We start from the raw sequence: 21,020 nt of genomic DNA, 5'->3' as shown, positions 1-21,020 counted from the left end.
TCCACAAAATTCTTTGCAAGAGTGTACCAGGTGCCACGTTTCTTCGAAGAATGACAAAGGATTGGATAGTAAATGCCTCGCTACTGCACATGATGAATAATGGAGCACACACACACAGAGAGAGAGAGAGAGAGAGAGAGAGAGAGAGAGAGAGAGAGAGAGAGAGAGAGAGAGAGAGATGTAAACGTTTATTGTAAGAAAAGGAAGTTTGGGGGCCCATATCATGACCCCGCTACATGGTTGTCGTCCCGAGTCCAGCACACCATTGTAGGTACAGTGCAAGTTTACTTGTAGCAGATACCCCAAAAAAGTTCAAAAAATGCTCTGAAAGTCCGGTCTTCTGAAGCGCATGACCGGGGATTCTAACCTGCAGTGCAACCACTCGTCACAGCGCGCAGCGTTGGACGGCTCGGCCGCAGACCGTATATACACTCTTCATAATACTGGTGGTATAAGCCATTTATATACACCATTTACCACTGGTGCATCACTAGCGATGGAACGAAGGGCGTTTTTTAAAAGCCATCTTCCCACTCGTTGCGATGCGCCACCCCTCCTACTTCTATCACCTGTATTTTGCCTACAACGCATGATTACCCGTGCAAGCGCGCTTATCACGTGATGGAGACGGTTTGTACGTATCGTGCTTTCACCGCAAAGTTTGCGTTGAAGTTACAGAGCCTACGAAGGTCACTTCGCTCGTTGCAGCAGGCGAGTTTGCGCAAAGAGCGCCCTGCTGCAACTCGAAGTAATAACTGTGACGTTTGTTAGTTCTCACTCATCCTCTGTGTGTGTTCTTTTCGTGCGTCCTTTCTTCTTGAGGAGCACGCTGCGAGCATCGAGCTGCTTTCCATTCTTGGCGTGACATTCCAATTTGTTGCTATCGCACTCATTCCTTGACCCTTGAGGCCCGCTGCCGACTGGTGCCATTTGCTGCCTGGCCACTACCGATGCCTCTTCCACAGCTTTCGCAATACTCGGCGGCAAAATTCCCCACCAATATCTGCGTCCCATTTGCCGCGTAACAAAGAGAGCGCCAGTTCTGTTGTCAGCACGCGTCCGTTGGACCCACTATGGACACGCGTCGTTGACTCGGAGGAAGAGCAGTGGGAAGGATTGGACGTCAGCTATCACACAGAAGCTCTTGCGGACGTAAAAGCGACATGAAGCTCCTACAGCCCAATATGCAGCTGCAGCCACGGGCTTTCATTTTTTTCGCCACCACTGCAATAAAAAAATGGAAACAGGACTACTAGTGATTTATCATATTATTGGTGATCACATCGATGCCAAGAAGCATTCATGAGGATGAAAAGACGCATGGGCGTACCTGTAGCCTAAAAACATAACACTCGACGCTACCCACCGTCACTTAACCGCATCACCACGTGTGTAAGCAGTGCGGCTCATCCCTGAATCGCGAAGGACTAACGCGACAACTTGACACCAAAAGTTGTCGATTCTGGAACCGACGAAATGATAGAGAAAAACTCAAGGTAAAACGACAGAACAAGATAATGAATAACTAAACATTAGAAAAAGTTGGGGGTGGGGTGAAGGGCACGATAAATTACGTGCCTGGGCGCGCACGGGACGGCGCCCCTCGAGGCATGCGCCGGGGGAGCATTCTTGGGAGTCTAGAGGAGGAAGCCGTGAGTGCGTTTCGCTGCAGCGAGCACCATTCGGGACGGAGGGAGCCATAACGAGGCCAATGGCGCAACGTAGAGGCGGGCCGACGGTGCGCAGCAGATAAAGAAAAGAGCCCGAATATAGCGCCCCTTTCCTCGCTCAACCTCTCTTTATATATATATAGACAACGGCAAGCATGTGCACTATATACGCTGACAAAATAGCTGTGGCGACCCGCCATTGGAACAGGAACCCTCCTCCACGGTCATTGAGCGAATGCCCCGTTGCGAATGATTGTCACCTATTCAGCGCTGAGCGACGACAAAGGCGAATTGCCGACAATGCTTCATAAATTACGAAGCAGTTTGGCTGCAATCGGAAGCCGGCGCTCAAGCGAGCCCAATGTGCATGCGTAAGCCGAGCGCCGTGTTGCGACCTTTGTAAAAATGGGACTTCATCCAAAAAAAAAGAAAGAAAGATAGAAAAAAAGAAAGAGAAAAAGAAAGGAAAGGAAAGAAGGAAAGAAAAGAAAAGAAAGAAAATGTTTGATGGAGAGGAACAGCAAGCGCAGTGAAGCACACGCACTCTTTAAGGGCAGCGGAGATCACGAACTTAGGAAAGAGCTCTGCACACAGGACTGCACACGGCGTCGCGATGTGGAAAAGATTGCACGGAACTTTCTCCCCGCTGCCCCCTTTTCATCTCGGTATGCATTCGCGCTCACAGTCTCACCATCTCTATATCAGGGACGAAAAAGGGACCAAACAACCCCTTGTATGTGCTGAAGGGCTTCCGGTCCGGTAAATGCGACCGTTCCTTCTTTGCTATTCTGAGCAGCTTGCCGTGTGTATGAGAAGCTCGACATGTGTTTCCTTTTTGTTCTGCCCTCTGCTCTTTTGCCCTTCGTCTCTTTTTTTCTTGTGTTTTATTGTATTATGCTGATTCTCCCTTATAAGCGGGAACTGTGGAGTGGCATACAGACAACCACTTCCTGCAATGGAATATGCATGGAGGGAATGGCGCATTTGGTTCTTCACCCGGCCATTGTGAGTCGAACAAAGCCACTGGTGTCGGTGCCAACGTGATAATATGCGGACCACCCCCAGGCCTGCTGTATAGTTAATTTCAAACACGTTTGCTCTCTGGATACACCTTTATTCTGCTCGCTCTTAACTGCCTCTCGTAGAAAAAGTCATGCGATGGGGTGTTTTCACAAAGACATGTTGGCAAGGTTTTGAAGCATGTTTTATTGCCTAAAGATGCCTCAGTTCTACGGGAATGGTCGCTTGCTTGGCTAGCTCTTTTATTGCGCTAAATAAGCCTTTTTAAGGGATAGTGACGCCATTTCTTTGATTGCTTTTGAATGTTACACTAGGGAAACGATGAACCTGGAGAAGTTGCTCTCTCCGGTGGAGTATACCTGCTTTGACGACACTTATACTAATCGAGAAGGGAAATGTTACAGAGAGGTTCCAGCCAACCCTGACTCGTCGAGGAGTGGTTGGCAAAAAAAAAACGTTATTTTTATTCTTATGATTTTACAAGTTCGCGTAATATCAGTGCAATTGCAAGGATAAACACAGACGGGCACGTCACTGCAAATATAAAAGACATATATTTAGGCACAAAATAGGGCACGTACGAGAAAAAATACACAGACAGTTAGTGCCTTTTATTAGGTTGCCCCCCTGTTTGATGCCCAAGAAACCTTCCCTGGCTATGCACCGTCTAGTCCAATATGATGGATGTTGCTCAGCAAGACTGGATAAACAACTGTTGCTCGCTGATTTTAGAACACGCAAAACTGGTTTTGCCTGGGTTTCCTCACAACAAATTTAGTTCGTCTCATAATCTGGGTTTGCTTTGCATTTTCTGAATTCGTTAATTGTGTTTTTGGCTTGGTGAGCTGCGAGTGCGAGTTTCGAAGAGTGAGCGAGCAACGCAACACAAGCCGTCCCTGTTGTTGTCGCATGATGTTTTGCCGGGCAAGAAAGAACACAGAGGCATGCCTGCTCACTATAACGTTCGAAAAAGTATCGTATGTAGTTATGACGCACGAATGCGAGAAGGTCGTCGGTCTGAAAATTCGAAGATCCCGCCCATTTGCTGCGGGCGAGGTTACCGAAGATGCAAGACAATAAGGCCCACCAAGATGCCTGCACTTTCGTATTGGAAAGCGTACCATCGGAGATCTCTCCTATGTTGCTTTTTTCAATGCTATTATTATTATCGGTTGCATTTTTTGGGCTTAAGTAGCAAAACTCACGTGCGTACAAGAGCACCGCTATCACATACAAGAAAGGTGAGTTTCAGGAAATGCGTCCATTACTATTGAAAAGTTATCGAAAGGAGCTATCTGTGAGCTGCCAGTGGTGTCACCTTTACTGTGGCAGAAGACATCTTCGGATGCGTATGTAAGCGTTAATTATGGCTGTAAATATAAAAACTAACAAAACTCACTTCTTAACCAGTGGAAATAAGCAGTCGAGTCAAATAGGTGAATTAAAGTCATTTATGCGAATAGTGCATAACCGCTTATAAATTTCTGAAAGGTGGCTACTGGCAATCCACTCGCAGGGAAAGAAAATCTGGCTAATTTAGCAGGCGAAACCGAAACCGACGCACCGAACAGCGCACCTGCCATTGACTTCGAAAATGCCCTCAATGACAGCACTGCATGCTTCCCTCGTCGTTATCAACCGTCCATCTACCGACTTCATTTAGTAGCAGCGCTTTCCTGTCGCATGGTCTCTTACAGACGCTCGCTCATTCTCGTCTCCCGATGCGAGGGAAACAGTGTCATCACTTCGAGAAATGTCCACTTGTCAAAAGGTTGGGGCCAGCAAAATTCCCTGTTCGACTATTTCTCTAAACATCAGGAAGTCAACCAAATATATGTCATTGACAGTATTAGAAGCAAAAACCCACGAAGTTTCTAACTGGCTATATGTGCATTTCTATGAACAGGAAGCAGGGCGTAATTGATTCACATCATTTCAACTAAGTGCCAAAAGTAAAGAATGATTGATTGATTGATTTGTGGGGTTTAACGTCTCAAAACCACCATATGATTATGAGAGACGCCGTAGTGGAGGGCTCCGGAAATTTTGACCATCTGGGGTTCTTTAACGTGCGCCCAAATCTGAGCACACGGGCCTACAACATTTCCGCCTCCATCGGAAATGCAGCCGCCGCAGCCGGGAATCGAACCCGCGACCTGCGGGTGAGCAGTAAAGAATGAACAAACTCTGTAGCCGAGTGAACACGCATTGAAGCCTTTCATGAAACATTTTCTGGGCTGCAGGTGGGTTCTCGTCATCACAAATTAGTCTAGTGAAACTTCGCTTATGTCAGTCCAGTCAGCCTTGCAAGGGGTTAAGTTTACTCATGCACTCATGCGAAATCAATACTTGCTCAAATAACAGACCCAAATACTTGTGCTCTCCCTCTGTCTATAGGCAACCTTAAAGAACTATGTGGAATCTGAAATTCCTGGGTTAGCACTCTGCAGAACCGCACAAAACTTATGATGTCCCAATTGAACCATCTTTGTCTAATGCATTGTCGACCTGATTCACCAGGCCTTGTCGACCTAATTCACCAGGCATTGTCAACCTGACTCACCAGGCATTGTCAACCTGATTCACCAGTCACGCCACATCAATGCCTTATTTTTGCCGTATCCTTACCTGGAACGCTGAGTGAGACAAGCGAGCGCGACATATGATATCACTGAGCAAGTGGAGGCTAAACACACGTCTTCCCGCGCTTCTTCCAATTCAAAATTCACAAAATAAGGAATAAAAAGTACAAACAAAGAAAAGATTAGTCTTCACACGTCATTTTTTTCTTTGTAAAAATGGGTGAAAAATATAAATGCGAACATTCACATCTACCTCACTTCATTCAAACATATCTCAGGGCGCCCGGCAACCTCTACGAGCGCACATGTTCTCTCTCACCGAAACTAGCACTGAGTTTTGATGGAGGCGGAAATGTTGTAGGCCCGTGTGCTCAGATTTGGGTGCACGTTAAAGAACCCCAGGTGGTCGAAATTTCCGGAGCCCTCCACTACGGCGTCTCTCATAATCCAATGGTGGTTTTGGGACGTTAAACCCCACAAATCAATCAATCAATCAGCACTGAGTTTTGGGCGCCTGGTTATGGTTCGAAGCTGAGCACTGCTGGCTACCAACCGACAATGCTGCCCTTTTTCTGATGCGGGGCACCTACCGAGATTGTAGTGGCTAAGGTACTCGGCTGTTGACCCACAGGTCGCGGGATTGAATCCCGGCTGCAGCTTGCTGCATTTTCTAGAGAGGCGTAAATGCTGCTGGTTCGTGTGCTCAGATTCGAGTGCACGTTAAAGAATCCCCGGTAGTCGAGATTTCCGGAGCCCTCAACTATGGCATATCTCATAATCATATGGTGGTTTTGAGATGTTATACCCCACATATCAATCAAATACCAAGATTGCAGGCTGGCTTATCCAGTGAGAGAGTGGGGATTGCAAGTGTGAGCATCGTCTCACGACACTTGTCAACACTTGGCAAAAACTTATCAATGCCCAGAAAAAAAGTCACAGCTTTGCCGCAAAAGCAAAGCAATGAATGCGTAGCAACAAATTGGAATGTCACGCGAAGAATGACAAGATCCAAACGTGCCCCGCGTTGCTCACGCGAATAAGTCTCGCAGTTGTTACTTCGCGCCCTTTTCGCAAATGGAGACTTTGCAGCGAATGCAGTGATCTTTGTGCGCCCGGTAACTACAACAGAATCGTTCTTGTGAATGGCCAAGCGTACGATTCTCCCCAACACAATTTAAGCACGCACATGCGTGAGCGTCCACGCCGCTCCCCTCTCCGCTGGGCAATGTACGCGTGAGAGATCAGACCGCGCGCCACCGCGCCATGACGATCTGGTGACGCGTGCTCATTGCGCCATCTCGCTGGTAATGCTTAAAACATGATAATTTCCCCGAGACGGGCATTGGAGCAGTAAGTGGTAAATATAAAAAGCTTGCCGTTTCAACGTTAAAGGAGATGCTCCTTCGTGACTCAGCGGCTAACGCCTCGGAAGCAAGAGGTCAGACGTTCGATTCCGTGCGCCGGAGTCTTTTTATGGATCATTTTTTCTTGATTTTTCATATATATAGATACGTATACATATACGGGGAGTGACACCGGCGGAAATCCCACCGAGCTGTCCATATATCTGTGATCGTAATAAAGCTTCCCAAAATTTATCATTGATTAGTGACATTTAACATAACCTTGCAATACTTAGCATAACTTCGCAAGACACTACCAGGAGGAGGAGGTAAGTTTATTTACAGAAATGCAGAGAGGTCGGCCTGAGCCATAGCTTGCTCTAGCCTGCTACTCTACACTGGGGGAAGGGAAAGGGGAAAAAAGATTAATGGATGACGATAGTGAGATAGAGAGGTGAGTGTGTAGTCTTCTTTCTAGCTGAGACACATTTTATAGGCGCGCACATAGTCCAGTTGTTTCCAAAAAGGTTATAACTGCTCTTGTAACCACAGTTGCACTGTTGGTGTCTGGCCAAGGGCCCAACATCGTCTCATCAGTTAATGACCTACTGCGATATAGTTCAGTAGAAGAAATCAGTGTTTGTCGTTCACGTGCGTATGCTGGGCAGACACAAAATATGTGCTCAAGTGTTTATGGCACATCTCAGTCTTCACAATTAGGACCGGTGCCACTGCGACCAATGAAATGTGCGTAACGTCTGGTGTACGCAACACCAAGACGAATGCGGTGGATCATACTTGTGAGTTGCCGTTTCAATTTAGGAGGCATGCGGAACCTCATTTCCGGATCCCATTTGTGAAGTCGCTGGTGTCGCCGTTCCGGTTTGGTCCAGTGCTGAAGTGTGTAGCTGCGCATCACGCAGCGAAGCAGGGCGTTCGTGTCAGCTGGTGAAAACGCAATGCGTACTTCAGAGGCACTGCTTAAGGCATTTTTAGCTTCAGCGTCTGCCTCTTCGTTTCCCATCACGCCGCAAAGAGCGGGAATCCACTGGAAAGTTATAAGATGACCATTTGTTGAAGCAACCTGAATAAGTTCTGTGATTTCTATTGCCAAGCTGTAATACGGACCTTGCGTCATGATGCAATTAATGGTTTGCAAAGCGGGTTTGGCATCACAGAAAATCGTCCAGGCTCGAGGTGGCTCTCCGGAAATAAACCTTATTGCCTCCCGGATAGCGACAAGTTCTGCGGCAGTTGATGTGGTTTTATGGTCCACTTTGAATCGTCGAGCGATATCCATGTCTGGGATGACAAAGGCTGCGGCGGAGGTGTTTAGTGTGGTAGATCCGTCGGTGTACACGTGCAGAGAATCACTGTACGTTGTATGAATGTGATATAGGGTCAGTTGTCTGAGGCCAACAGAAGAAATGAGCGACTTCTTCGTAATTCCAGGTATCGTAAAAGAGACAGGTGGTTTAGGCAGGACACATGGAGGCACTGCAGGGGCATTTGGCGGAGAAAACCTTGATGGTATAATATTTTCATGCCGCGATATTACTCTTGAGAAACTGCAATCTGGGTGAGTGGCGGGTAGTACTGACAGTGGGTGCTGTCTGTGTCTGCTCAGTAATCGGAGGTGAACTCTAAGTGGCTCGCAGGGCATGTATACACTGATGGGACAAGCCCGAGCCTCTGCGATTGTCCCATTTGTTGAAGTATAGCGCGGTAGACCCTAGTATCTTCGTAAGCATTGAGCTTGAACACTCTCTAGTGTCTTCACACAACTAGGTCTCATTTTGGAGAGCACCGGCATGCTGTATCGAATGTATCCCACAAATAGACCATTGTACAATTGAAGTAGCGATGATTCTGATGGGCCCCATCTTGCTCCTGCTACGTGGCGAAGAACGAGAGCAAAGTTCTTCAATTTAGATTTAAGTTCTGCGACATGCCTCGTCCACGATAGATCTCTGTGTACGACAACCCCGAAGAACTTGTGGTGCGTTACAGCAGGTATCGCTGTCCCATTAATAAATATCGGGTATTGCGACATATGCTTGCACGTGAACGCAAGCACTGCGCATTTGTAGATTGAAAGAGTGAGCCCCTGACGTCGTAGATATTTGTATGTGATCGTCACTGCGCGCTGTAGTCGAGCTCGCAACTGCGGACGAGTAGTTCCAGATGCCCATATGCATATGTCATCAGCGTATGCAGTGATCTTCACCGTGCTGGGAAGTTCTGCTGCTAGGCCGATCATTGTGACATTGAATAGGATTGGGCTGAGAACTCCTCCTTGGGGAACACCACGATGAACCTTATATCGATCGGTGTCTCCGTTACTTGTCATCATATAAATGGTGCGGTCCCTAAGGTAGCTGAAAATCCAAGCGTACAGTCGTCCACCGATATATAAATCTTCCAGTGCGTCAAGGATCGCATAATGCAGCACATTATCGTAGGCACTCTTAATGTCTAAGAAGACCACCGCCACTAGTCTGCGTCGGCTTCTTTCCTCTTCAACGCTAGTGATCAAGTCGACCACACCATCAATGACAGATCGGCCTCCTCTGAAGCCGTTCATAAATGCAGGAAAGGAGTTGTTGCTCTCTAGAAGCCACTCTAATCGTACCAGTACCATTCTTTCCATCACTTTTCCGACGCAGCTGGCTAACGCGATTGGTCTGTAGGAGGAAAGTGCATAAGGACACTTCCCCGGCTTAAGCAATGCAATAATGCGACTGCATTTCCAATTAGCTGGGACTTCTCCTCACTCCCTTAAGGTGTTATGATGAGATAACAGGATACGTCGTGCTTCTGTATCAAGATGGTTGAGTGCAGCATACGAGATTCCGTCAGGTCCTGGTGCCGATGATCGGCGGGAGGCAGAAATCGCAGCATCAAGCTCATGTATTGTAAAACGTATATCAAGGCGCTCGTCAGACGATGGAGGCGCAATGGTAGTAAGAGGCTCACTAGTGGCAAGACCATCAGTGGTGTCCACGATGAGGCTACAGTAGTCACTGGCTATCTCAACTTCTGTCCGTCCCTGATGTAGAGCAACAGCTTGAAATGGTTGACGTTGTTGGGGAGTTGTCTGCAAACTTCGTACCACCCGTCAGATCTTAGATAGAGGTTACCTGGGGTCCAGAGATCCACAGAAATTTCTTCAACGTTGCCTGTCAATCTTGTCAAGATGCCGAAGAACATGTCGTTGAGCTCGACGACAGGCGGAAAGGTCTGAAGGCGATTTCGCTTGTCTGTATCGGCGTTCGGCACGGCGACGGATTGCACGAAGGGCCTCGTATTGGGAGTCAACTGCTGATCTCTGCATCGATAGGTTAACCTGTTTGGTTGTGTCACGCAGTGAAGAAGCAATGATGTTCTCTATCTCGAATGGATCAGTCGTGTGCTCACAGCCAGACTTGACAGATGCCTTGAACAGTGTCCAGTCGGTTTGACGGATGTAGCGTGTGTGCGTGCGGTGAAACCACCTGAACTGAACATAGGTTGGAAGGTGGTCACTGCCGCGAGTGTCCAAACCTGTGCACCAACATGCGGAAGACAGAAGGCTTCTGGAAACAAAACAGAGGTCGAGGTAGCTGCTGTAGGACGTGCCACGAACAAATGTAGATGATCCGTCGTTGAGTACGCTTAGTCCATAGTTGCATATAAAATTGGCTAAATCCTTTCCGCGATAATTCGTTGTAGTGCTACCCCAGAGAGGATGATGTGCATTAAAATCGCCGATCACAATGTGTGGCCTTTGTGCTGCTTGAAGAATGGTCCCCAGGTGGAAGCAGTCCATCTGTGCGCTTGGGTGTATGTATCCTCCTATTACGGAGAATGTCCGTTTTTTATGTGTTATAGTCAGGCTCACGTAATCATTGCTGGTATGCGACGCGACTTCATGTCTCAAGAACGTCAAATAACGGCGTATACAAACGAGAACTTTGCTCGTACGTTGATCACTGCGAGACCAAATTTGGATATATCCAGATATACGAAAAGTTGAAACCATATTCGGTTCACATATAACGATAACAGGAAATTGATATTTAAAAACCCATTGTCTGAAGTCTGACAGACGGCCACGTAGGCCACGAGCATTCCATCGCATAACAAGCGACTGGCGCATGCGTTCTTCGAACATCAGTGCCATGTTCACTTACTGAAGAATCAGTAGAAGAGGCTCCAAAACCTCAAGTAGCTGCACAGCCGCCTTAGCAGCGGGAGTGTTTAGGCTGCTGAGAATCTTACGCATCAAACCCATCACATTTTTAAGCATAGCCTTGACATCTGTGTTGTCCATCTTCTTGTTTTCTTCATTGGGGGTAGGGGCACTATGTGATGATGGCGCTATCGCAGCTCTTGGCGGTAGTGAAGGCCACTGATTCTCCGACGTGGGGAGAGCCAATGACTGGTTACATTGTACTTGCGTGGACTGTATTGGCATTTGAGCATCTGTATCCTCCTTTCTGGCCGACTAAAGTAGGCTAGGAGGTGGTGAGGGCACGGTTTTGTGTGTCGAATCGGATAAGCAATGAGCACTGCTGCTTCGTTTGCGTCGGTGTCGCGAACGATGTTTACGGCGCCGTACAGCCCTTGCAGCTTCTCTGTGAGTGGAGTAGTCTCGAACCATCTTCTTCAGGATACTAATTTCATTCCTCATTTTGGTACATTCCTTCGATGTTGCGTCGTGGGCGCCTGAGCAATTTGGGCATTTGGCCACAGCATTGCAGTTATCACCATCATGAAGGCCACCGCAATGCTTGCAGGTTACTGCACCCTTGCAAACTGCACTAACTGCACCCTTGCAGTTAGTGCAGCCCTGCACCCTTGCACCCCTGCACTCTTGCACCCCTGCACCCTTGCAAGGGTGCAGGGGTGCATGCAAGGGTGCACCCCTGCATCCTTGCAAACTGCATGAAATTTGGGCACTAACGTGCCCAAATTTCATGCATTTATGACATTGCAGAGGTTTTGGTACGTAAGGACGTACCGAGTGCCTCACGTACCCAACGTTTACATGTGTGGGTAATGTCTCCGACTGAAACACTACTTTAACACATCGCGTGCGTCCAAAGCAGTGGAAGCCAAGCACGGGAGCCCACGAAGACAGCAGTTTCTCGAGACTCGAGTCTGTTATCTCCTCATCCACGTCGTATATAACTCCTGTTGTCGTTTCTTCGTCGTACGCGCAGAATGCGCAAACCGAAATGTTTCCTAATCGAACAATCGCTTTCAGCGTGTCCAATAAGGCCTTCGTAGTGACCTCCACGGACAGTATGTTCTTTCGGGTATTTATGCGTAATTCTACGACTTTCCCTGGAGCGATGAGCTCAAAGTACTCTGACAGGCTCTGCCTATTTAGAGAGTTCAAGATGTCTGTCTTCGATGTCGGCACATACGAAATGTGTACGACCGCATGCTACTCGCATTTGTCTGTGCTTGCCGGTCAGTCGGCCATGTCCGGCTGATTTTCCTCTTCAGGCGTAGGCTTGGTACGACCACGTAGTCGCTGTCCGAAGCCATATCTTCAACGGAGGAGTCATCAGAATCGTCAACGTGGGCCACGCTTGGGCCGGGGTGAGAAGTTGTGTCAGACGCACTATGATGTGGTTGGCCCGGTCCCGGTTGCTGGATGGGGTTTTGATCCCCCATTTTAAGGAGGAACGCCCCTTCGAGGTGTGTCGATTATTGAAAAATCTTGGCAAAAGAATTAGGAAACTCACAGAGCTCGAAGCAGAGGCTGTTCTCTGTGATAACTTCTTCTTCTTCCCAAGACACTACCAAAAACATCAAACCCTTGAAAGGCCAGGATAAGCTTGGTGCCCATCAGCTCCGCTGTGCCTCCAGCCTTGTGCCACTATAGTGCAAGCTATAGCACAATTTTGTTTTCTTTTTCCAACTTCACAGGAAATTACGGGGCCGCAAAACTTTCTCAACTCAATGCATCACTAAGGCCCTATCAAAGGCATTATTCGATCGGGAAAACTGATTGCGTTATAGCCATCTGGTTAGACTTTTAATTAGCGAATCTTGTGTTCATGTAATCAAATTTAGAATAGGCATACACTAAGCTGTGCACAAGAGTATTTTCACTCCATTCATGATGACCCATTGAAAACAGTAGATGCAGAACAAGCACATTTAAAAAAAATACCCTGAATACTCTTCAAACATATCTCACGTACATTGAACTTTTTATATATATGATTTGACAGGAACACACACAAGCGTGACACTTAGCACTTACCCTGCATGCACAATAACTTTACAACAAACTATTTTCCAGATTCATGTTTTTAAAAGCGCGACAAGGAGTCTCGACTTCATTTTTTTTCTTTTTCATAAGCAACGAATAAATCGAATGTTATTGAGCGGATTGCCTTGTTTATACAATATAAAAGGCTCCTATTTCCCCCTTCTACGAATAATAAATGATTGATTGATTGATTGATTGATTTGTGGAGTTTAACGTCCCGAAACCACTACATGATTATGAGAGACGCCGTAGTGGAGGGCTCCGGAAATTTCGACCACCTGAGGTCTTCTGCGATTAATGTTATACAGCATGAATGACTTCCCAGAAACAAAGTAAATACGAAAGAGTACATGGTGATTTAAAATAATTTTATTCCAATCGATAAGTAACAAGAATAATGAGTGAAGCGGTTTAATTAACAGCGGCTCTAAGGATAGACCAATTACAAATTGAAGGTAATTAACACACTAATGGTAATACACTTATCTGGCGAGTATAAGCCTGAGTTTTTTGCCATTATCATTTAATTGGTCTTTGTAGCGATAACGTCATTCGGCCTGGAATGACATAAGCCGACGTCTGCGGAGCCATCAACGACCGTAGTTTCTCGAATTCATTACGACCTGCTGTATGGGGAACCAGGTGAGACACGGCAGGGCGCAGCCATCATCGACAAACACGCATCATCCTCAACTTCGTGTCAAATGCGAGGCGCACCATTAAGAGGATCCGGCCCACACTGCCATTTTCTCTCCTCCGCGCTTCTCAGTGTGGAACATCGCGCCGCGAGCACAGCATGCGCGTAAGGGCAGGAGCCCGCGGGGAGAAACGCTTTGCGCGATTGACCATTCCCGGATTGGAAATCGCGATATCGGACGCTAACGAGCGCCTCGTCCAGCTCGCAATTTGGAGCAGCAACCGGAGCGAGCGGCCTCCTCCGAGCGCCCGCTTTGTGCACCCATTAAATCACGCGTGAACCGAGCGCCCCGTCGGAAGAGCTTGGATGCGCGACCCGCAAACAAATCGTCATTATCATCAACCTTGGGTCTCAGCCAGCCAGCGAGCTGCTGCAGCCGCAGCGGCGTAATGCGATTCTTCTGGAATCGGCCGGCCGAGTCTGGCACTGCGAGCAGCGGCGGTTGTGGGGGGTGGTTAGCACCGCGGGGTGCGGCAGCAGCAGCCTGGCGCGCGCGTGCGCTATAATCCCGTTTGCTGCCGTGGGGAGATCAGTCATTAAAGTCCCGGTTGGGCCGAGCGCCAGCCATCGCGCCGGCGTCAGAGGCCAGCTACGCCGCGAGCTTGCGCTGGCGGACGGGCGGGCTGCAGCGCAGCCGAGACGCGGCGAATCACGGCGAAGCCATTTAATTACAAACGGGGTCTTCTCCCCTAGAGAGCGTCGGGAAATAGAGGAAGGGGAGGAGGAGAGAAAAAAGAGGCGCCGTTATCGGCGGCATGATTTACAGTTCAAAGTGGTCGCTTATCATGGAATGCTTCTTCGCCCTCGGCCGGTCGACGTGCTGCTGTTTTCCTTTTGGTCGTTACATGTTGCTAAAGATCGAAGCCGCTTAATTAGCGCCAGATTAGGGCGGCTGCCCATAGCATCGGAAGCGTGACGGCCCGGCTAATGATCCTCAACAATTTGTTTAAAGAGGTTTAAAAGGTTAAAGAGTGTTTTATGCGCGATCCGACGCCAGGCGCGCCTGCCGAAGGAAACAGGGGGCGCCGGCTGTTCCCTCCACAGGGCAAAAGTTAATTAGTGGGCGCAGGGCCGCCTTATGGGCCCGTCTGCACCACCTCGCACTCCGAACTCTTTTGACGTGCGGCTCGGCGTGGCGGAGGCCGAAGTGATGCATTTTGCGCCGAGGCGTCGCCACGTAGTGACGTGGACGCTGTATACGCTTATCGCGTAACCCTGAAGGCGACGCGTCGGTGATCTTCGTGCAGATGAGTCCCGTGATGCTCGCCGACTTGTGGCGAGAGATCAGCACTCGTTAAATTTGCTATAGGAAACTGCTCGGATTTAACACCCCAGTGCTCACAACGTAATGGCTTACTGCTAAGTCAATATCACTGAGCGGACATAAATTTTGCATATACTTTCAGTCACTGTCGCGTAGTTGGGTTGAAACTTGGCTCACGAAGAAGCAAAGCTTATACTAAAGAAAAGAATGAAGATAGATTGAAAGCGTAAAATAATAATAAACGTCTTATATTATGTGAAGAAGACGACAGGAGTGAAATATTAAGGTACAATTATGTAGAAATAAAGAGCGGAAGATAAGGTACAAGTGGCCAAATCCTTAGCTATCGTGAATGAGTGGCATTTTTTTTCTTTTTATCTTTGCCATACGACGGAATTAAGTTTCAAGAAAGGTGAGCACAAATGTGTGCTCTCAAAGCACATGTCCACGAAGTATTTTTTTTTGTAAATTAACTTCGTTCCATAATATGACGCTGAGAGACATAAAAGTGGCCGCTACGCACAATCATTAAAGCTTTGGCCGACTGTACACCGCTACTTATCCGCACCCATTGAACCATGAGTGTGTCGGTGGCATCTGCATATCGCTCTTGCAAATTTCACACGCGCATGTTGAGGTTCTGTCCCACAGAGGCAGAAAGGTATATAAAGAAAAATACATTGTACTCCATTTTGAACAGGAGGTGCAGAGAGAGAGAGGGGAGACTATAATTCTGGTACTGCGAAGCCTGGCTTATGCCCATCTTTCTTTGGGTAGTCATTGGATAAAGTGTTCGCTTTATTAACTAAATTAAAAAAAAAGGAACTACTGTTTCGATGTAGGAAGTGAAAGATAACTCGCCAACTGAATCCGGAATTGGTGCCATAAAGTTTAATTTGCCTTGTAAACACACGTGAGGGATTGTTGAGCAAAGATTTATTGCTGGTCTTGTGAATATCGCCATCTTAAAAGGATCCGGAAAAAAAAAAGAGGGGTTCTTAAACTTTCTTGTGAATCTCACCCTCCTGAAAGAATCGAGAAAAAACAGAGGGGTTCTTAAGTTCCCCTACTGGTGGCAGGGAGAAAGGTCCCACAAACATGCCACAGCTGCCCGTTGTACAACGTTTCCCTTCCCCCCAACTAATGAAATATTTTCACCGTCGCCGGACGTTTACGATCGCTCCGCGTCGGCTGTTATATACACTATAGGACCAACAATTCCCATCTTGCGTTTAAAGCCCGCCAACACGCTAAGCAGACCCTGAATTTTTTTAACTGCAACAATGGGACGTACGTAAATATGTTCTTTGTATTTGCAGTAAAGGATACGAGCACCGGGCTTTCATGATTTTTGATGTTCCTGCAGCATGGTGCACAGTCAACAGATTCTTTGACTTTATAAACCTCTGTGCTTTTATGCTATAGTGACAACAGATTCAGACCTCAAGGGGACCTCGAGTGGAACACTGGTAAAAGCAGAGTGGTCGTTTATGAAACCCAACTATTCTGCATTCACTTGGCCAAGTCTGGGCTATCATTAGAGGTAGAATGAGTGGTTTACTACATTTGGGTTTGTGAATTTGTGCATGAGCTGTGCAGCAGCTATATTTTCGACAAAGGTATGCTACCAGCCTATTTGATTAACAATACGACACCTTATCGATAAAACTGGCGCTTTTTTTTTTTTAGCGCTGTAAACGTGGTTCTCGGCGTTTTCTTCCGACGTTGCATCGCTGGAACAGACAAGAAAAAGCGCGCCAAGTGCGTCGATTATGAGGATCTGTGGTTGGACGCGGTGCACACGGGCGGCCAGCGTCGGCTGCCAGATCGCTGCAATGCGCGCAGCTCGCCGCCGCGCGCGATCACTCATTGCGCGCTCGTTTGGATGCAGAGCCGGGCGGGCCCTCGGCTGCGCGATACACTGCGGCCGTTGTTTTTGCCGCGGCTGGCTCTCGCGTTCTCCTGGCGCGCGCTCCCGAAGTATATTGCCGACGACCGCCTTGTTCGCTACACACGTCGGCATGCATAAAATATCAGTTACGGCATGTTACCCACCTTGGAAATAAGCCGTGGGGCCGATTTTACTTGCGTATGTTCTTCCTCTCTTATTTTCTCTCGCGCGAGACGCAGTTGAGTGCCTGCTTTGCTACGCGCTTGGCGTATATATCACCGGCGCCTTGGATGATTGTTTTTAATATTAAAACTCCACCAGGCGGGCCGCCGGAGAAACAAGCGCGCAGTCTCGGGAGACGCGGTGCGCGCTCCTTTTGCTCTACGACAGGCACAGTACACGAAGAGCCGGTCTCTCTCTCTCTCTCTTTCAGCTGGCGCCGAGGTACACGTGTACATGCCTCTCGTGTCCCGGGAGAGCCACCGAAGAGCTTCCGCCTTGAAGAGGATAGGATGTTCGCACCGCGTGTCTGTCACTGGCGCGTGACCTCCTATTGCTGCTGCTGTAGAACGGAAATGCGCCAGTCATGGGGTTTGTTTTACCGAGGCTAGTTCGAAGCTGATAAAGCAGACCAGATGTGCAATAACTATAACTAGTACCGTCATTCGAAGTGGATTAACTGTTGAAAGACAACCTTAAGACACAACTAATGCACGATTGTGTCGTATTTATAAAGAAAGTACTACCAGTACACTTGGTAACCATTCACAAGAGCCAACAGCTAGAGAGGATGGCCATATAATATTAGCAAAGTCGTACGATGACAGTTAGCAATTACGAATGAATTTTTTTTTGTGAAATTGGCCTCAGCGCACATATATGTATAGCACTTCTGCTATCAACTGCAATCCCGAGAGGGGAAGGGGGGGGGGGGGGGTACTTGCGCCTTAAATGGAACTTTAGGCTCTTTGTACCAACTGCATGTATCGTAAAAAAGAAAAAAAGAATATGTTAAGTACAAGAAAGAAAATAAATAATATTTCGGAAACAGCCCATGTTATTCTTATTTATGCAGCCAGCTCTTTTTGCTATGGTCTATTTTCTTGACTATTTTAACATACTCACCGTGTGAAGGTCGTCGTTATTAAATCTGTGTTGGATTGTGAGAGAAGTGCTAAGCACCTGTTTAATCGAGCAAAAAAAAAAAATCACAGTAGTATGAAATATAACTTCAAAAGTAGAGCTAACCTTTCTTGCGGAAGTCTTTCGGATTGACTGTTCATTGACATAGGCAATGAAGCGCGTACAGGCTATTAGCAGTGAAAGAATGTCATCAGAGATATTATGTAAAAGTATTTATTTTCTTACTTTACGCAAAAACCGTTTGTTTAAGAGCGGATGACAGTATATTTCTTAATTTTTTTAATGCAGGCATTGTAGAGGAAATAGGTTGAGAGATGTAAAAAAAAACAGAGAAGTGCGTCATAATAAAACAAACAGTGTCATATAATTTAAAGTCATATTTACACAAAAAGACACAAAGTTTAAACAGAAAAATAGCCATAATGAAGTGTAAAAAACGCTACCTGCTAATCGTCATGTCTAACACGTCCCTACTAAAGGTGCCAGTAAACAACGAATTACACATACAAATGTAAACCAGGAGAGAGAGAGAGAGAGATCACAATTACTATCAATTTATTTCCTGTCTATTGCAGTCCCCCCCCCCCCCCCCCCCTCGGCTGCGCAATATTAACAGATATGGTGCACTTCACTGTTTCAAAACGAAGATCAAGCCAAGTGACTGATGACATTTGAGCTACCTACAGACGTTTTACTAAACAGTCTTTATACTATATTGTATACATCATTCTTTTTCGAAGAGAGGAAAATGCTTAAACAGAGTAAGTTTGGCTGAAGAATTTTTTATAGGCGCTAATGAGACGAGCACAAGAAGTGACATGGCCGAACGCCTCTTGGTCTCTTCTTGTGTTCATCTCGTTTCTTATTCCTTCCGTAAAACAACGTATCAACCAGCACAACAAAAATCCTACGTGAAGGCAATTTATTTAAGTGAAAAGCAAGACGTTCAGATTGAATTAGATATTCTTGCGGGGACGTGGTCGTGCCTGTTACATTTCCTTTATCTCACGCAGTCCCATACGTTGGGAGGTTCTCCCTCCCGATAGGCTTCACTCGCACAGATGTGGTGTCATCTCTTAAGCTCCTCGCGTTCCTGTATGTTGCTATGAGGCAACTAAACTATATACGCAAGTAAGATAAGAGTATATTAAGTAATAACTTGCTGGCGCCACCAACTGGTGCAACACTCACGAGTCATATTCGCACAGCTTTTCGTGTACGCAATGGCTCTTAATTCGCTATAGCCTAACCAGCCACCTTCGTTGCAATATGTCTAGCGGCAGGGTCAGATAATTTCTTTTTCTAATGAAGATTTCTATCGGGATGCCTTTTCGTGAACCATCAGGCGCTGGATCCGAACCTCGCGTTGCGAAAGTCTATTTAATGTTGTTGGTCTATCCGTTTTCTTTGGGAGAAGTCCCGCACCAATGATCCCATACATGCGGAAATTCAGTAGATTATAGTGCTGCTATGCAGGATGGTCCGAGCTTCTCGGGCAGACGAGTTAGAGCTCGCTCTGCGGCGGCCATGACATGAAGACAGTGCGAAGCACGTGATGAAATCGCTGATAAAAATTTCTACAAGCACACGCGTGGTGACAGAAACGCATGTTGGGCATTTGTGGTGTTTATCAAAGATAACATCGCGTGCGTGCGTACATGTCATCGCCGCCACTGAGTCAACATTCAAGCATTGCAGAAGCGTCAGCTTGATTGTCGTGCTATATATTTTTGTAACTCAAGACGCGCCTCCCACAGGCATGTTGCAGATAAATACAGCTTTTCACCAGGGGCACTCGCATCATGGCGGTCATTGATTTATTGATATGTGGGGTTTAACGTCCCAAAACCACCATATGATTATAAGAGACGCCGTAGTGGAGGGCTCCGGAAATGCATCATGGTGGTCACGCGGCAGCGAGTGAATACGTCATGAGCGCGGTGACATTGAATGCGATACCATAGAGTAATATATGAAAAGTTTAGAGAGGACACTCTCATAGGCCCCTGTGGCTTATTTGGGTTCGCAGCAATCCAAACGGTAGTTGGGAAGCTTCGCAGCCTCAGAGATGGAAAACTGCAGATAAAGATGCCTCGAAGGCTATTCTTCTAGTGATGAGAAATATTACACAGCCTCTGAGACCACTTTTATGTGCATTCTCGTCTCTGAGGCCATACTTTATTTTTATTGGGGGGGGGGCGTGTCGTTTGCATGCATCGATTAGCTTCGTGTAAGCTACAATGCGAGGGCAGTGAGCCCATGATGCCACTGTGTGTCTATGCACACTTGTAGAATAAAACATGAGAATCGTTGGAGGAGCGAAAACGTTTATTTTCAAGTGATATTCTTCGTAAGCACATGCCCACTTTGTTAATGTTTGATGAGCGCGGCCACGAAGAGCTAGGTTCATAGCCCTGCAATGTAAGAAATACAGCTGCCATATCGTGAGTATAATTACACACAAGAAATAAACGTATAGGCAACGTTATAAGAAGACCCGCACAATAGTAAAACTGCAATAAATGCACACATATACACATACAGTGCACAACGCCACCAGGCAGTAGTTGCCACAGCACTTGACTGCGGCATGAACCGAACAAAGAAAAGAAAGAAATATGCTGGCTACGTTTTCTTTCCCATCTTCGCACAAATTTTCTCCTACACACTTCACCTCGCTTTTTCGCGAGAAACAGTCACAAGCAGTTGCCGCAGCAAGAACAAAGAAATTTCAGGTGCCATGCAAGCTGGTAAACTCTAGTTAAGCTCACAAACATTTTTTTCTAGGTTCACTACTTCTCTCCTATTGAGCTCGTTAGAGTTTCAAGCAATTTGCGAATGGCACAGATAACAATGCTGAGTGTATGTGCACTTTTCATAAAATCTCACTCATGCAGTTAATTCGAATACATGTACCGGCACAAAGAAAGCCTAGTAACGCGAGTGGTGATTCACATTCTTGGGCAAAGAAACGATTTTCTTGTAAACGTGCACACTGCGCAGCAATCCACAGTGTTTCTTTCTTTTTTTTTTTCGTGTGAAGCAATTCGCGAAAATAATACGCGAAGTGAAGAGCACAGCAAAGCTCTCTGCGCCGAACAGCATAATGAGAGAAATGTCAATTAAGGCTTCAATGAAG

This window comes from Rhipicephalus microplus, chromosome X, assembly GCF_043290135.1.
Source record: "Rhipicephalus microplus isolate Deutch F79 chromosome X, USDA_Rmic, whole genome shotgun sequence".
NCBI classification, from domain to species: domain Eukaryota; kingdom Metazoa; phylum Arthropoda; class Arachnida; order Ixodida; family Ixodidae; genus Rhipicephalus; species Rhipicephalus microplus.
This window is presented reverse-complemented; position numbering follows the sequence as displayed.